Source organism: Scleropages formosus, chromosome 5 (assembly GCF_900964775.1).
Source record: "Scleropages formosus chromosome 5, fSclFor1.1, whole genome shotgun sequence".
Classification (NCBI taxonomy): Eukaryota; Metazoa; Chordata; class Actinopteri; order Osteoglossiformes; family Osteoglossidae; genus Scleropages; species Scleropages formosus.
Window position 1 is genome coordinate 22,641,911 of NC_041810.1, and position 13,566 is coordinate 22,655,476.

Here is a 13,566-nt window from a genome sequence, read left to right on the forward strand (position 1 = left end):
GACGCAATCTGTTCTTCCCATTGATCTTCGCTACGTTCTCCGTTTTTCAGAAGGGAGCTACAGAGATGAAATTTTTTTTTTTAAAAAAAAGAGCCCTGGACGTACATTTGATTTGTGTTTTCAAGGTTATCTACAGTATGTGACTCCATACTGAGAGAATCGATACCGACATTAGACAATCTGGGTTTCTGTCGCTGTTTATCCGAAGCAGACGCTCCGTGTGCTCAGACATGTTCTTGGGTCACAGAGGTTTATCGGGATGAAAAAAACTATATTCTGTGAGCAAAACACCTTTGCTCATCTTCCATACACGCTGCCCCATACAGTAATTACATTATGATTACATTCCAGGGGGGGTTCAGGAGGTACACGCGAATTTTGGGAGGACATCCTTTTTAATATGCTGATGGTTCGGGTCATTTTTAGGTAGCGTCCATAACACCTCCGCCCACCAGCCCAGTGCCCTTCGCTGTGGGCCCCTGGCTAGCGCTCCAAGCGTCACATTCAGCGCACAGATTTAAGGTACGCAGTCAGGGCAGTAGGAATGTTTCATCCCTTTGCAAGAACACATGCTCTCCTGCTGAACCACTAGCAGGCCTGGAGACCACAGTCCACGTCACGGTCATGCACGAAAGGCTCTCCGATGAAGACATCAGTCCTCTTATTCCAGAAGAATGCTCTCTTCGGTCTCCTCTCTAACTCCATTCCTGAGGGGCTCCTGGGACACAAGCGGATTTCTTGTATTGTATTGCACTGCACTTTTCATTTATAACTGACGTGCGCGGATGGCAGAGATCCATGACAAGGGCACATTAGAAGGCTTAAACAGACTTACTGTCAGCCTGGGTGTTGGAAAAGAAATGGGCTAATGAGCAGAACGTGGTTCTGGGGATGGAGCTGGGCAGTGATCCACACCGCAGCAAAGACAGCGCGTTAAAGACAAATGACTCTTAAGGGCCGCAAATAAAAGCTGCAAGTAACAGCTTCGGTGAACGAAAGAGGATTCCTCGTAACTCCGTTCAAATGGCAGACCGAGAGAATCATCCGCGATCCGTCGAAGCCACGGCCTCAGATGGGAAACCTCACGGCATCCCGCGTCGGACTCTTGGAAGCGGACGCCGCTGCGACGCGAGTTGTCCAGCGCTAATGACGCTCCTCCCGTTCGACTGTCCGAGGAGGCTGGGTTTGGGAGACTCCCTCGAGCTCATCGAACGCCCGCCGACCACCCGCAGCACACGGAACCACTTAGCCGAGTGGATCCGAGCAAATAATCAAACCAGGAAAAGGGGTCTTTCCTTATTTATGCTTTTCCCGGGAAAGAGATTTTGTCCCGTGGGCGATTTGTCAAGCTGCTGCTTCCCCGGCAGTCTGCGCAAAGGGGTAAACGGGGGCCGTGGAAGGAGATGAGGATGGGATCAAACGCAAAGCGAGACGGAGAAGAGGAAGGGCAGGCCCACAGGGCACAGGTGTGAGAGTTGACCCACGGGACTTCGTCCAGGCCACCCGAAGTACCTCTGAGCGGGCGCACGTTCGGAAGGACACAAGTCAGCGTTCGGGGGTTCCCTCGGTCGCCGCGGTGACAAACAACGTTAGCACGCGAGCGAACGTCGGCACGTTCCCCGACCGTTAGCTGACTTTTTAAAAGCGAACGCGAGCCTCGGAACTCCTTTAACGTTACCCGGCACCGAGCCTCACGGGAAGGGGGTGGAGGGCTCCCACAAGCTGCCACCCATCCAGCGGTCGGGGGCAGAGCGTGTCACGGCCGACCTCTAAGTATCCGCACACGGAACGGCAGGAGCGCGAACTGGCTTCAAACCAGCATGATCCGGAGAAAAAGCGCAAGGAGCAGCACTTCGTCACACACTTCATTAAACCCAGTTTTTTTTTAATTGGAAAGGATGGAGACAGATCGCTGTTTGGAACAGATTGCTTTTTGTTCCGTCAAGCGCCACGACTGCTAACAAGGACGAGACGGAGTCCGACTTAAAAAAACGGAGCGTCTCCCGACTGCGCGGAGGCAACATCTGATTACGGACACGTGGCTCCTTTAAAGAACCAAAAAAATTGCCTGACAGCAGTCACCTAATTAATAGATTGATTCAGTTAATAGAATTAATTGATCCGATCAATCATTCAAACCCACATCCAACCGTACAGCGATGCTGTGCCACAAAACACACAAGCAAGGAAGCGTAACCCTCAATCTAATCTGCAAAGCATGGCGCTCATTTCGTTACTCGGGTCATATTCCGCCCTTGTTAACCTTTCGTCTAGAGGCACAGAAAACCGGGATATTCGCTGCGTTATATATCCCCGAGTGTTGGACGAAAGGGCTTCGTTTGTACATAGCGCTGCCACGAAACGTGTCTCTCGATGCGATTTCGCAGTCGGGACGGCGGCGACGGCAAAGCGGAGCGAAGGTGTCGTTTCCGCGCAGCTGCCGCACGAGAAATTCAAATTGGCACCGACCGCGGCGCTCGGGCTCGTCCTCGTCCTCACGCGCGTTGGCCCATCGCTCACGTATCCTGCAAATTGATTCCCTCCTCGGTGGGCGGTTGCGAACTTGGACCTCACGCCGAGCTGCTCCGGGCACGCGTTTCGGAGAGAGCCCTTCGCCGGGTCAAGCGCCGCGACTTAGACGTACGAGCGCAAACCCGAGCGGTTCGGAGCGGCGCGACAGGGGAGCCGAGATCTTCCCCAGGCTACTTAGGGCTGCGCTCCTCCTCGGATGCTGCCGGGAACCTGGAAAGTCCGGCCCGGAACACGCTACGAATGCTTTGTCAACATTGAGACCGTTTAGCTGCAATTTACTGCGGTTGCTCGAGAGGGGCACCGCTCTCCACCGCACTTGTGCCCTAATTGTCAAGAGGCGGCTCGCCACGGAGCTCTGGCTCTGGCTCTGGCTCTCGCTCTGGCTCTGGCTTAGCCTAAAGGCCGACCGAAACGAAGCCACGAACGTGCGCATTTGGCTCCCAGCGACGTCAAATTAAACCGCTCATAAAGCACTTGTCCGCTCTGTCCGGAGCACCGAAAACGCTCCTTCGACCCGCAGCGCACGGATGCATCGGGAGATACCGCCGTTTTCCCTCCGAGCTGCAGCACCACGGGCATCGCGTGTGACCGTTCTTTTCTTTTTCTTTTTTCGCAAAGGAACCTGCGGAGGCACGCTTCTCAGCCAAGCTGCACGCATCCTTATTATCGTCATGAAATATTCAGCATGTCTGCTGGCCTACCTTTGGTGCCGTTTGCCCTTTAGTAATAATTAATCCTGCCGTGCAGCTCCCTCTCTTGTGAAATTGAGAGGCAAAAAGAAGGTGCAAAGCGAGGTACACGCAGGTCGGTGTCTCTGCACGTGTGTGCGATTGTATGTTTCAGTGTGTGTGCGCGTGTGAGAGAGAGAGAGATATGTGCCTGGCGGGAGATTTGCTCGGGCCATTTGTATTAACCGCACGACCGCCGCGGTGTCGCCTCCGGACTCTACGACTCGGAGAAATTGCCACGAGGCTCAAGCTGTTTCAGCAGGACCCGTGAAATCAGGATATTAAAAAACGAGGCAAGAGAAAAGCCATTTCCTTCTCCGAGTCGAGATTTATATTACATGTAGCAGTTCATATATAAAAGGCCTGGTTATTTCTGTAACACACACAATATCATCCCCCTGCTCCAGCAACACGGTTATTGTATTCAACTGATAAAAGGATTTCTTTCCTCTGCATAGCAATTACAGCTGGCACACTTTGCACACACACTTCGTGATTGTGTGTGTGTGCGCACGCGTGTGTAAATATATATGCAAATATGTGCCTTACATAATGCTTTGGAAAGACACGGTGCTCTCTCATCTCAGCAGACCTGCTTCACGTTATTAATCCAGAGACACCCAACGATTTTCACTGCACTCGGATGACCTCATTGATCCTGCAGTCCGATCACACACACACACACACCTTCGTTAATTCAAACCAGTCCCCACAGGAAGGACTAATTGGCCCAGAGCAAGCAGAACCACATATGAGCACGTGTTCGCATCGCCCTTCCCACATGGACGGGCTGGAGGCCGTCTGCTACTCCCGGGGGGGGCGGTTCAACCGCCCGGCACCTCCCATCACCAGTTTCCCCCAGCCAGCTGATGGGATCATTCCCTCCCACGTGACCCCTCCGGTTGAAAAATGACACGCTCGCCGCGCCGTAGCGGGCCGATCGCCGTTCTTCCCGTTCAATGTCAAAGGAACACGTATGTTTTTCAGAGAAACCGTGCGGTCCGATCACAGGGCCTTGTTACCGATTCGTACCCGACAACATCGACGGATGAAAAAAAAACTTTTCAAATTGGTGTCACTGTCATCATCCTCATGTCATCTTGCATCAAGTACTTGGCAGCTCATGCCACAATACAAATGATTTTTAATCCAAAAATAATCATTCCCTATTTTGAACAAGATTCAAAAATATCTTTGACTGACATCAGACGCGAAGCTATTTTTAAATACACAGATACTCTCAGTTAGAGAAACTCGGAACACCGTCGTTACGGCGAAATGCTTCAGTTCAAATTTCAGAAGCGAACGGACCATTCGTTTTGTAAACCTCAGGGTCGTGTGATCCATGTAACACGGTAAACATGGGCACGGCGAGGGGCCGAACCTCAGGATTTTGGCCACATTGAGGGCCATCAGAGAAGACATCGCAGCACATCGCCGGAACCCCGTCTCCTCCCGACGACGGGACCGCGGCACGTGGCCGGAGCTCATGCTCCCTTTGAAAGGCCCCGCAGCATGACGGCCCCTGCAAGGTCAAAGCACTCCGGGGACTCTATTTATAACACCCCACCCCTCCGCGTTTTCCTCCGGTGACTCTCCGCAACAGCTCTCGCTTGCCCCTCCGCCTCCTTTCTCTTTGCCCGGAGCAGATCCTCGGGCGAAAGCTGCCATCCGCAAAGGACACGACCGACGGCACGGTCCTCGCAGGGTTACGCTGCCGGCCGACCTTCTTGCAGCGGCCCGGTGAGGAACTCCAAATATTAGAGCGTTTCGAGAAGACCGTGACCGAACCCTGACCGCACGCGGTTGCCGCTTTCGGGCCGAGAGACCGCAGCAGCTCTTCAGTCATCTCCCGAGAGCTCATAACGAGGGAAACTGAGGCATCGTGACACGTTGATGCAACACCAAAGCAACAAATGAATTTAAAATGTTCTTCATAGGGTAGACATCAAAGGCAGAGATCGACACCTCTTCCCCGAGGCCGTTCGCAGCCAAAGTTTGGAGCTTCTCCGCTCCGGCAGGGCTGCGGTTCATCCGAGTCCAGCGGAACTGCCGGGGAAGAGAAGCCCCCTGACCCAAGCCTCCCTTCTGACCGCCATCCTTTGACGACGAGCCCCCCGGGAGCTGCCGGGGTCGTCTTCGAGACTGAGGACGGTAGCCAAGCGGCCCTCGTTGTGTCAGAACGTGTCGCCAGCCGCCGTCTATCGGGACACGGGAAGAAGCACAACGCACTCAAACGGAGAGTTGTTTGTCAAGGGAAGCAAACGCAGGTCACCACGCCCGATGGAGAGACCAGCGGATCTCACCTGTCAGGACTACGACGCGTGGAGAAGAGGTTCCCCCGAGCGAACGCCGCGACTTTCCCGCTCGGTGCCGTCTCTCGGACTCGGAGCGGCGGAGGTTCGCGGTACGACGGCAGAGCAGAGCGAGCGCCGGCCGATAACCCTTATCGGTGGCCGCAGCACCTTCTCGAGCAGAACTCATCCCACGCACACGAGGATGATGCCACGATCCGGAGCGATTAAGAACTCCCACAGCACCGCTTCGGGTTCCCGCGCAGCATATCGCTCTTGGCTACGTTATCGAAACGTCTCACGTGCATCAGATTAGGAATCTGAAAACCGCGTTTCGTTTTCACGCCACGTTGGAGCTTATTAGTGAATCAGAAGGTTTGTTCCTTCCGCGCTCAGCAAGTTGAGACAAAGCTGTCGTGTGGAGGAGAGGAGAGGAGAGGAGAGGAGAGGAGAGGGGTGGTGGTGGCGGTGGGGGGAGAACAGCGCGGGGTGCCGATTGTGTTGTTCGGTGCTGGAAATTGAGCGGGATCAGGGTTCCCGTGAGGCAACAAGCCGAGAGGGAGACGTTACCCAGCCGACCACCGGCAGCTCCGCGCTGGCGACCGTGAGCCGCCCACCTCCCCGATTCCGCCCGCGAAGCCACGCTCCTCCTCCGGCTCCTCTCCCCCCCACGCACGCCGCCCCCGTAGCCACAGAAATGGAGGCGCGGGAGTCAAATGAATGCAACCGCCCTCCTTCCGTCGCCTCCACCCCCCCACGGAGCGAGTCCTCGGGTTCGGACCACCGGGCAGCAGCCGGATTCGGCAGATGACAGCGGGGAGCCGGAACGTACCTGGAGCTCGCCGCCCTCGTCCTGCGCTCGGTTCCAGATCTTCCCCGTTGCCTCGGGAGGAAGGAGACCCACCAGCACCTCGAGGAGCGAGCGGGAGAAAGTGCCTCTGCTGCTGCTGCTGCCGCTTCCGCCGACGCCGCCGCTGCTTTTATCTCGTGCCCAGCTGTGGGGGAGACATGCGCATGGCGCTGTAATATCGCCTGCAAAGAAAGACAGTGGATTTATGCAGTGCTGGGCTCTGCGTGTGCGCCTCTGTGTGTGTGTGTGGCAGAGAGCGAGCGAGAAAGAGAGCGAGTGTGAGGGAACGGTGGAGGAAAGAGTGCGCAGAGGTGAGCGACTCCAGGCTGTTTAACAGAGAGTCGTCACGCGCGCCGGGCTCCTCGGGAGCCTCCGGAGAGGGAGGGCGCGCATCACGGAGCGCCTGCCGCTCATTGGCCCAGAGCCGCGGAGACGCCGGCAACGCGCAATCCGGCGGCCGCGAACGCCGGCGCGACCCTTCCATCCCTCATTAGCATGCAGCCGCGCTCCGGGGCCCGAAGGGGGACCCCGCGGAGGACAGAGGCGGACTTCAAACGAGGCGCTCTCTCTCTCCGCCGACCGACGCGCACGTGCCGCCGCTCGGAAGGGAGAAGGAGGCCCTGCCGGGAGGGGGGGGGACACACGACTCGGCTGAGATTTCCTGGAGGAGGCTGGGAAACCTCCACGAGCAGCGAAGCGCAGCTCCCGTACGACGGTCCGGGAGTAACGCGGACCGTTTCCGCAGGGAGCCGCGGGACCGCGTGCCGCCCCCCCGATCGCTCCACCCGTCGGCTTTCAGGTCTTCCTCCTCGAACCCCAGACAGCTTCCGTCTTCCGCTCAGGGGTTTGCGTTCGGCTTTCGGACTCGCCGATTACAAGTCGACGAAGAGGTGAGACCGGGCCCGAGCAAAGGTCGGACGGAGGGTCGCAGAGGTCGGCAAAGGTCGGACGGAGAGTCGACCGTCTCCCGTTCGCACGTCACAGGTACACGATGCAAAAAAAAAATCACTGGATTTCACCGGAGCTCTCGCTGCGGCATGACCCGTTTCCTGTGCTTTTTATCGAGAGCAAAACAGCCCTGGGACACAGCAACACGGTGACAGAAACCGAGTGCCCTGCGAAACCGCAAACATGTCTACGTGCACAAAACGAGGGCAGGTCGTCACAGTACTTCCCGGGTGCGATCGCAGAAGGGTAACGATAAAGCCCCGACATCTCAGAAGTCATCTGAATCGTCACGCAAATCGATGTAAATTTTGCGCAGGGACAAAATGAAACACGGAAAATGGTCCCATTCACGGAGGGAAGAGTAAAGCATTTCCTTACGTAACGTAAGAAATACGTCGTCCTGAGCCCAGGGACCACGACGCGTTGGAAAGAAGAATCTCGACTGCGGCTTATTAAGAAAGCGCAAGGGGGCAAAGTACCGTTTCTCTGCTCAGTATGTAGTCTGCGCTCCTCCTCAGGGGGCTGCGCCTCATTTTACGCTTTCCTATCCTCTCTCCTTTGGGTTTTGACGCGGGAGCAAATCGGCCCTCGTCTCTAGTACAGAAAGTGACCCCTGGACCCAGGTGAAATGGACTAAATGTCACCGAAGAAATCTCCGCCGAGTCGCGCCGCGGAGTCGGAACCGAGCCGGAATAACGGTCACGCTCGGCGTGCCGCGGACACCGGGACGTCGTCCGGCCTCTCGGCAGCCGCCGGCGCCCTCGCTTTCCGCCGTCCCGACGCTCGGGGACGCCGGCTGCGCCGTCTCGAGCGTCTTCCTGCACGGAGCGCGGGGACGAAGTGGACATGCGAGCGGAGGGAGAACAGCGGTCCGGCGGACAGGCGCTCCTTTGCCTCGGTTCCTCTCTACGTGTAGAAACACATGATGGAGAGCAAAGCGTGACATACAGTATATAAATAGCGCGTTTTAAACGGCGTGTCTTCAGGCTGCTGTCCGTGCAGATGAGCAGGAACCGCGAAGACGAGTTTGTTTTTTTTTTTTTTTTTTTTCTTCTCCAAATCCGCCGCGAGAAAGACGGCGCGAGACATCTGCGGAGACGCCATCGGACGGTGCCGCGTTCGAACCGGCGCTCGCTCTCGCGTTCCCTCGCGAGCCGCGATTCGCTCAGCGGGTAGCGAATCGACGAGATGTAATTAATCGCACGTTAAAAAATTAACCCAAACCTAATAAGGTAGCGAACGGACCCCCTCGGCCAGCTGCGACTGCGACGAGCGGCGGGATCGAGAGCTCATAGAAACGGCGGCCTGCTCTTGCGTGACATGGCGACGGCCGCCACACCGAAGGAATCGCCCTCGGTTATCTCGCCGCGCTCTGCGTACCGCGGTAAACACCTTTGAGCGCACGGGAGATTACGTCCCCGGCGAAGGGAGTGCCCTGCGGGGCAGCGAGCGGCGGAGCCGGGTTCGAATCCCACCCCCTGCCGCGGGGCCCTCGGGAAACGCGTTTACGCCGAATTCGTCGAGTCGAAATGGCTCAGCCGTGTAACTGGGTAAATCGACGAAAGCGGAGCAAAATTAACGTGTGTACGTATATGGGGTGAGGTCGCGGTAAAACACAGTAAAGAAGTCCCACGTGAAACCACGGTTCAATATTTCCTGAGGACAGTAACCGAATTCAGAATTCGAGTAAAGCCGAACTGGTCTCCTCGTCCCTCGGGTCCGACTCGCTCCTCTCCGCTTCGCTTACAGATGTGCGCCGTCGCCTGCGGACTCAGGGTAACGGCCCGCGACAGCCTGACGGATGCCGGGAGACAGCGTCCGCCGGGGCACCGCGGTGAAGCGGGCCGCCCTTTCGGGGAGGGGGGGTGACTCCTCCGTCCAGCTGCCGCCCTCCGTGGCTCGGTGAGCGAGGCGCGGCTCACGCCGGAAGGACGACCGCGACGTCACGGCTCTCGGCCTGCGTGACACCGAAGCTTCGCAAGGGTTCACTCGCATCTCGAAGCTCATTAGTCTCTCCTGCTTTTGCTCTTCATTATTTCAATATTTTGCTGTTCATAGGAGATAAAAGCAAGAGCAGCGGGCGCTGGAACCCCGGGCAGAAACCGGCCACGGATCAAACCTACAATCTCGACAAATGTCATGCATAGATAATTCAATGTTATTCCTATCAAAGGAATCGGGGGGGTCCTCCTCGTGGTGACTCATCCGATGGGTTTCCTTCTCCGCTCTGCCCTCTGCAGCCTGGCTGAGGAACAGGTAGCAGCATCTGAAAAGTACCGCCACCCCCCGCTCACATTTTCAGTCGCATTATTAACCCCGCGTTGCCCTTTTCCGACAATACAGACCCAGTAGCTCGTCTCCCCCCCCCCAGCGACACGGTAAAAGTTCCATGAAATCAGGACTTCGGTAACACTGTCGCTGAGACCGAATATCACGTTGTGCTTCTGGGACTCGTGTTTGAAGGTTTGCTCTTCATTTAGTCGATAGTTTCCTCCAAAGCGATTTACAGCGTCAGTCCACCCACACCCCCCCGGTACAGCTGGTACTTTTACTGCACACTGCAGGGTAAGTACTGTACTCTGCTCTAGGGTACGACGACGGCACGAAGGCGAGAGTCAAACCCGCGACTTTCGGACGCGGAGACGGCGGGTCCCGGCGGCACGTTATTAGCCGAGAGGCGAGATGTGTGTGATTTCGGAGCTTTACGAGCGACACGGGGCCCCTCCAAAGGCCCACGGCGCCGGGAACGACACCGAGTCCTGTTACGCGTCCTATACGTGGGGAGCAGCGGCGCCCGCTGTCAAAGTGTCGGTCGCAAACGTCCTTGTCCTTCACCTCCACCTCCGGACTCGGCCAATCGGCTTCCGGATCCACTTTCAACGCAGTAAACTGGCGCAATTTCATCGCTTTATTCTGCCTTTTAACATCATTAGCGAATTATTCCCTCATTATTTTTCCACTTTGCTTTTCTCCAACACACCTCTAACCATTATTTGCCCGCTTATACAGCTGGGTAATTTTTACCGCAGCAGCCGAGGGTAAACACTTCTTCACAATCCACACTCAAGAAGCCGTGCGAGTGCGATGGAAGCGGAAAACTTCTCACAAACTCCACCCGACGTTCCCACCCCGTGCGAAGTTTGTCCGTGACTTGCGGTCCTGCCCTCCGACAAGCGTGACGGCGACGGGTTCGAGGGCGATGCGATTAAGCGGCTGCAAGCAGACGAGCGAACGTTCCGTTTCCGCAGCTGCTGACAACGTATAATTTTCACACCTGGCTCCGGCAGTAATTTGCCTTATTGTGCGGTACAAAAGGATTTTTATCTTCACACAAATGCTCTCAATTAAAGCTGTTTTTTTTTGCGTCTCTTTGGAAGAATAGAGCTACCGAAAGAACGGATTACCGGCTGTGCAATTTCCATTTCCGACTCACGGAGAAGGTGATCGGGAACAATGCGGTGGACCGTCACCGCGGTACGAGCGCATCCCGAACCGGAACCCAAAGGGTCGGACGGGTCACGCCGGTCGCTCAGCCTGAGGCCAAAGCGGCCAAACGCATCGTACCCCTTTCCCCGGGGGGAGGGGGTCACCGTCGGTGCTGCTCCAGAGCCCGGTGAGAGGAGCGCAAATATACCGTACGCGTAACATACAGGTCCACGTGCCGGAGCCTGACGCTACGACCACGTGTGACATGCGGTATCTTGCGGTAAAATCCCAGCCGTGATCAGCGTACTTTCTTCCTACGCTTCAGCATCACCGCTCACTTGTTAGCACCTGCGTACTTTATCGGAATAACGGAGCCCCCGTCGGCACACAGGTGCCCGGTTGAAAACGCGTGCCGAGGAAACGAGAACGGCGAACGTGCGTCTGTTCCGTGTCGTCTTGCTGGGAAAAGGGGAAAAAACGATGGCGACTTAACACGTCCATTCATCCGACACCTTTATCCAGCCCGTTCATCAACTTAGCGATTCGCCCATTGATACGGGAGGGTCTCTTCTTACCGTATTAATTCAGAGTGGACAAAATTAGAGAAACACCACGTGAAAAAGGAGTTTAACTCTGCAGTAACCGAGTGAGAACGACAAACAAACACAAAGGTGATCCATATTACCTTCATCCAACGGGTTCATCGATCATCCATCGGTACCCATTTTACCTCGATAGCCCATTAGCGGTGCGTCGGTTACAAAAGAGCTCTAAGAACGAGCACCTCGGTACGTGAGTTTCGAAAGACAACATGAAGTTCGCGAGAGAAAAAGAAGAAAACTGAGCAGAAGTGATGGTTTGCGTTAAATGTACAACTGATGTGTCCAACTGACCCTCAACTCTAACACTGGCTGGGAGTGAAAAAACAAGAAAATAAATGATGCTGGAAGGCTAAGAGATGAGCTGAAGGGGCGTAGGGTGCCTGCTATATGATGCGCATACCTCACTTTAGCCTGTGGGAAACGTAGCAGATAAGTCAGTACGAAATTAGAAGGAAACAAGCTGAGCACACGTTGATCGTGCGGAAAGAAAGCCAGTGAGAACCATGTATGTAGGATGCATTTCTAGACCTATATAATACTCTGTATGCATTGGATGCTCGGGGAGACTCCCTAGACTCTGACACAGGGGACAGGGGACAGGGTACGATACTCTCTCCAATCTTGGGTCCTTTGTTCGAATTTCCTCCGCAGGCAACGAACAGAATTCCGAAGAGGGAAAATAGTTGCAGGTGCATCTTTCATAGAATAGTTGCTGAATGCCACAAAAGTACAGCCTCAAAAATTACAACAGAATTGACCGAGTACCTCCGTAACCCATAAACAAAAACTATGCATAGGGTGCTTCACGCAGCTGGAAATTGTTGTAGTGCTGCAGTTTGGAAAGTTCTTATTTCCGAGGCCAACACAAAAGAGGGAAAAACCTGTAGCCCTGAGCAACGGAAAGGAGTAACGTGGTCCGGTACCTGTCGTACAACAAACACGAGGCCATTTTACAGCACCATGTGCCCCCTGCAAACTAGTTGTTTCATAAACCAGGATAAAGTCAGACACAACGTCCATTTCCACCTCCTCTATCCCTCAAAGAATGGGGGGGGGGGGGGGGTTCCGCTGCAGTGTCCCTCAGGACAGATGAGTTGACAGAATTCCAGGAAGGACTGAAGTGGTTCTGAAGGCAAAGGGTGGTCGTACTCCTTGTTAGGTCCTTCGTACAAGCATATCGTGAGCTGTTTTATATATTAATATGTTGTTAGGTGATTCTGTTTTGTCCACCTTCCGCACCTTGATCCAGGGTAATAGAGCAAGAGCGGGATTCAAACCAACAACTTCCAGAGTGTCAGGTGCCAGGGAACGGGACGCCGTCCGAAGCGGCCGAACAAGAAGCGCTTGCGTGCTCTTTCCGAGAGCTCCAGAGGTCCTCGTACCCGATCGGCATCACGACAGAGCATGGAACTCATGTCATTGCAACACGGACTCAGATATCGACTAGACCCGCGCCTTGGAGCGGCAGGAAAGGGCACGGATGGCCGAGGTTCTTCATTAAATGAACTTACTGATGGCTTGTAGACTAAGGGCTTTGAGCTGCGATTCTGTGCGGTAACAAGTGCTCTCTTCTCCCACGCATGTGAGGAGACTAAGAACTCAACTCAATGAGTCGCAGGAGGTGGGGGGGGGGGAGGGGTTGACTCACCTCTGTTGCCATAAACAGTCCTGGCACCTAACCTTCAGCCAGACAAGAAGGTGGATCCGTGGGGGACGCTGACGTTAATGCGTGAAGATAGGAGGCACCGCTCCTTCCCTCTCGCCCACATAACATTTAAAGTGCGACCCATTATGCGCTCGTACCCCAGGCCCCCCGCGGACGCCTCCTCCGGCCTCCTCCTTCCGTGGCCGGCGGCAGAAGCGCCGGGGAGCGGAGGCAGAGTTCGGAGTTTCACCTGCGCCGTACCGCATCTCCGGCGCTCGTTCGGGAGACGAGCGTTGTCTCCAGCACCGCGTTCGGGGAAGAAAGCGCACCATTTCAAGGGCGACATCTTGAGCTACATCCTTCTCTTGAAAGATGGCGAGAAAACCGACGCGAACGCGACGGAGTCAACGCGAGGGTAAGAACGTTCTCGAGAACACGGAGCAGAGATTCACACTTTCTCTGCTCAGCGCTGGCCTTGCGAGGCGTTTCGCTTGGCGACGTGAAGTCACTTGAGCACCAGACGGGAGATATTCGAGAGCAA

General features: G+C 55.5%; 1 protein-coding gene across 3 annotated transcripts in view; it reads right to left on the reverse strand.

Annotated features, from left to right (window-relative positions):
• Nucleotides 1-6,801, reverse strand: part of LOC108942299 (synaptotagmin-1-like) — a 127,742-nt gene extending 120,941 nt beyond the window's left edge. For all 3 annotated transcript variants that reach the window (XM_018765533.2, XM_018765537.2, XM_029251749.1), the window contains exon 1: nt 6,387-6,801. The gene's annotated coding sequence lies outside the window, so the exon portion shown is untranslated. The remainder of the gene's footprint in view (nt 1-6,386) is intronic.
• Between the last annotated feature and the right edge of the window lie 6,765 nt (nt 6,802-13,566).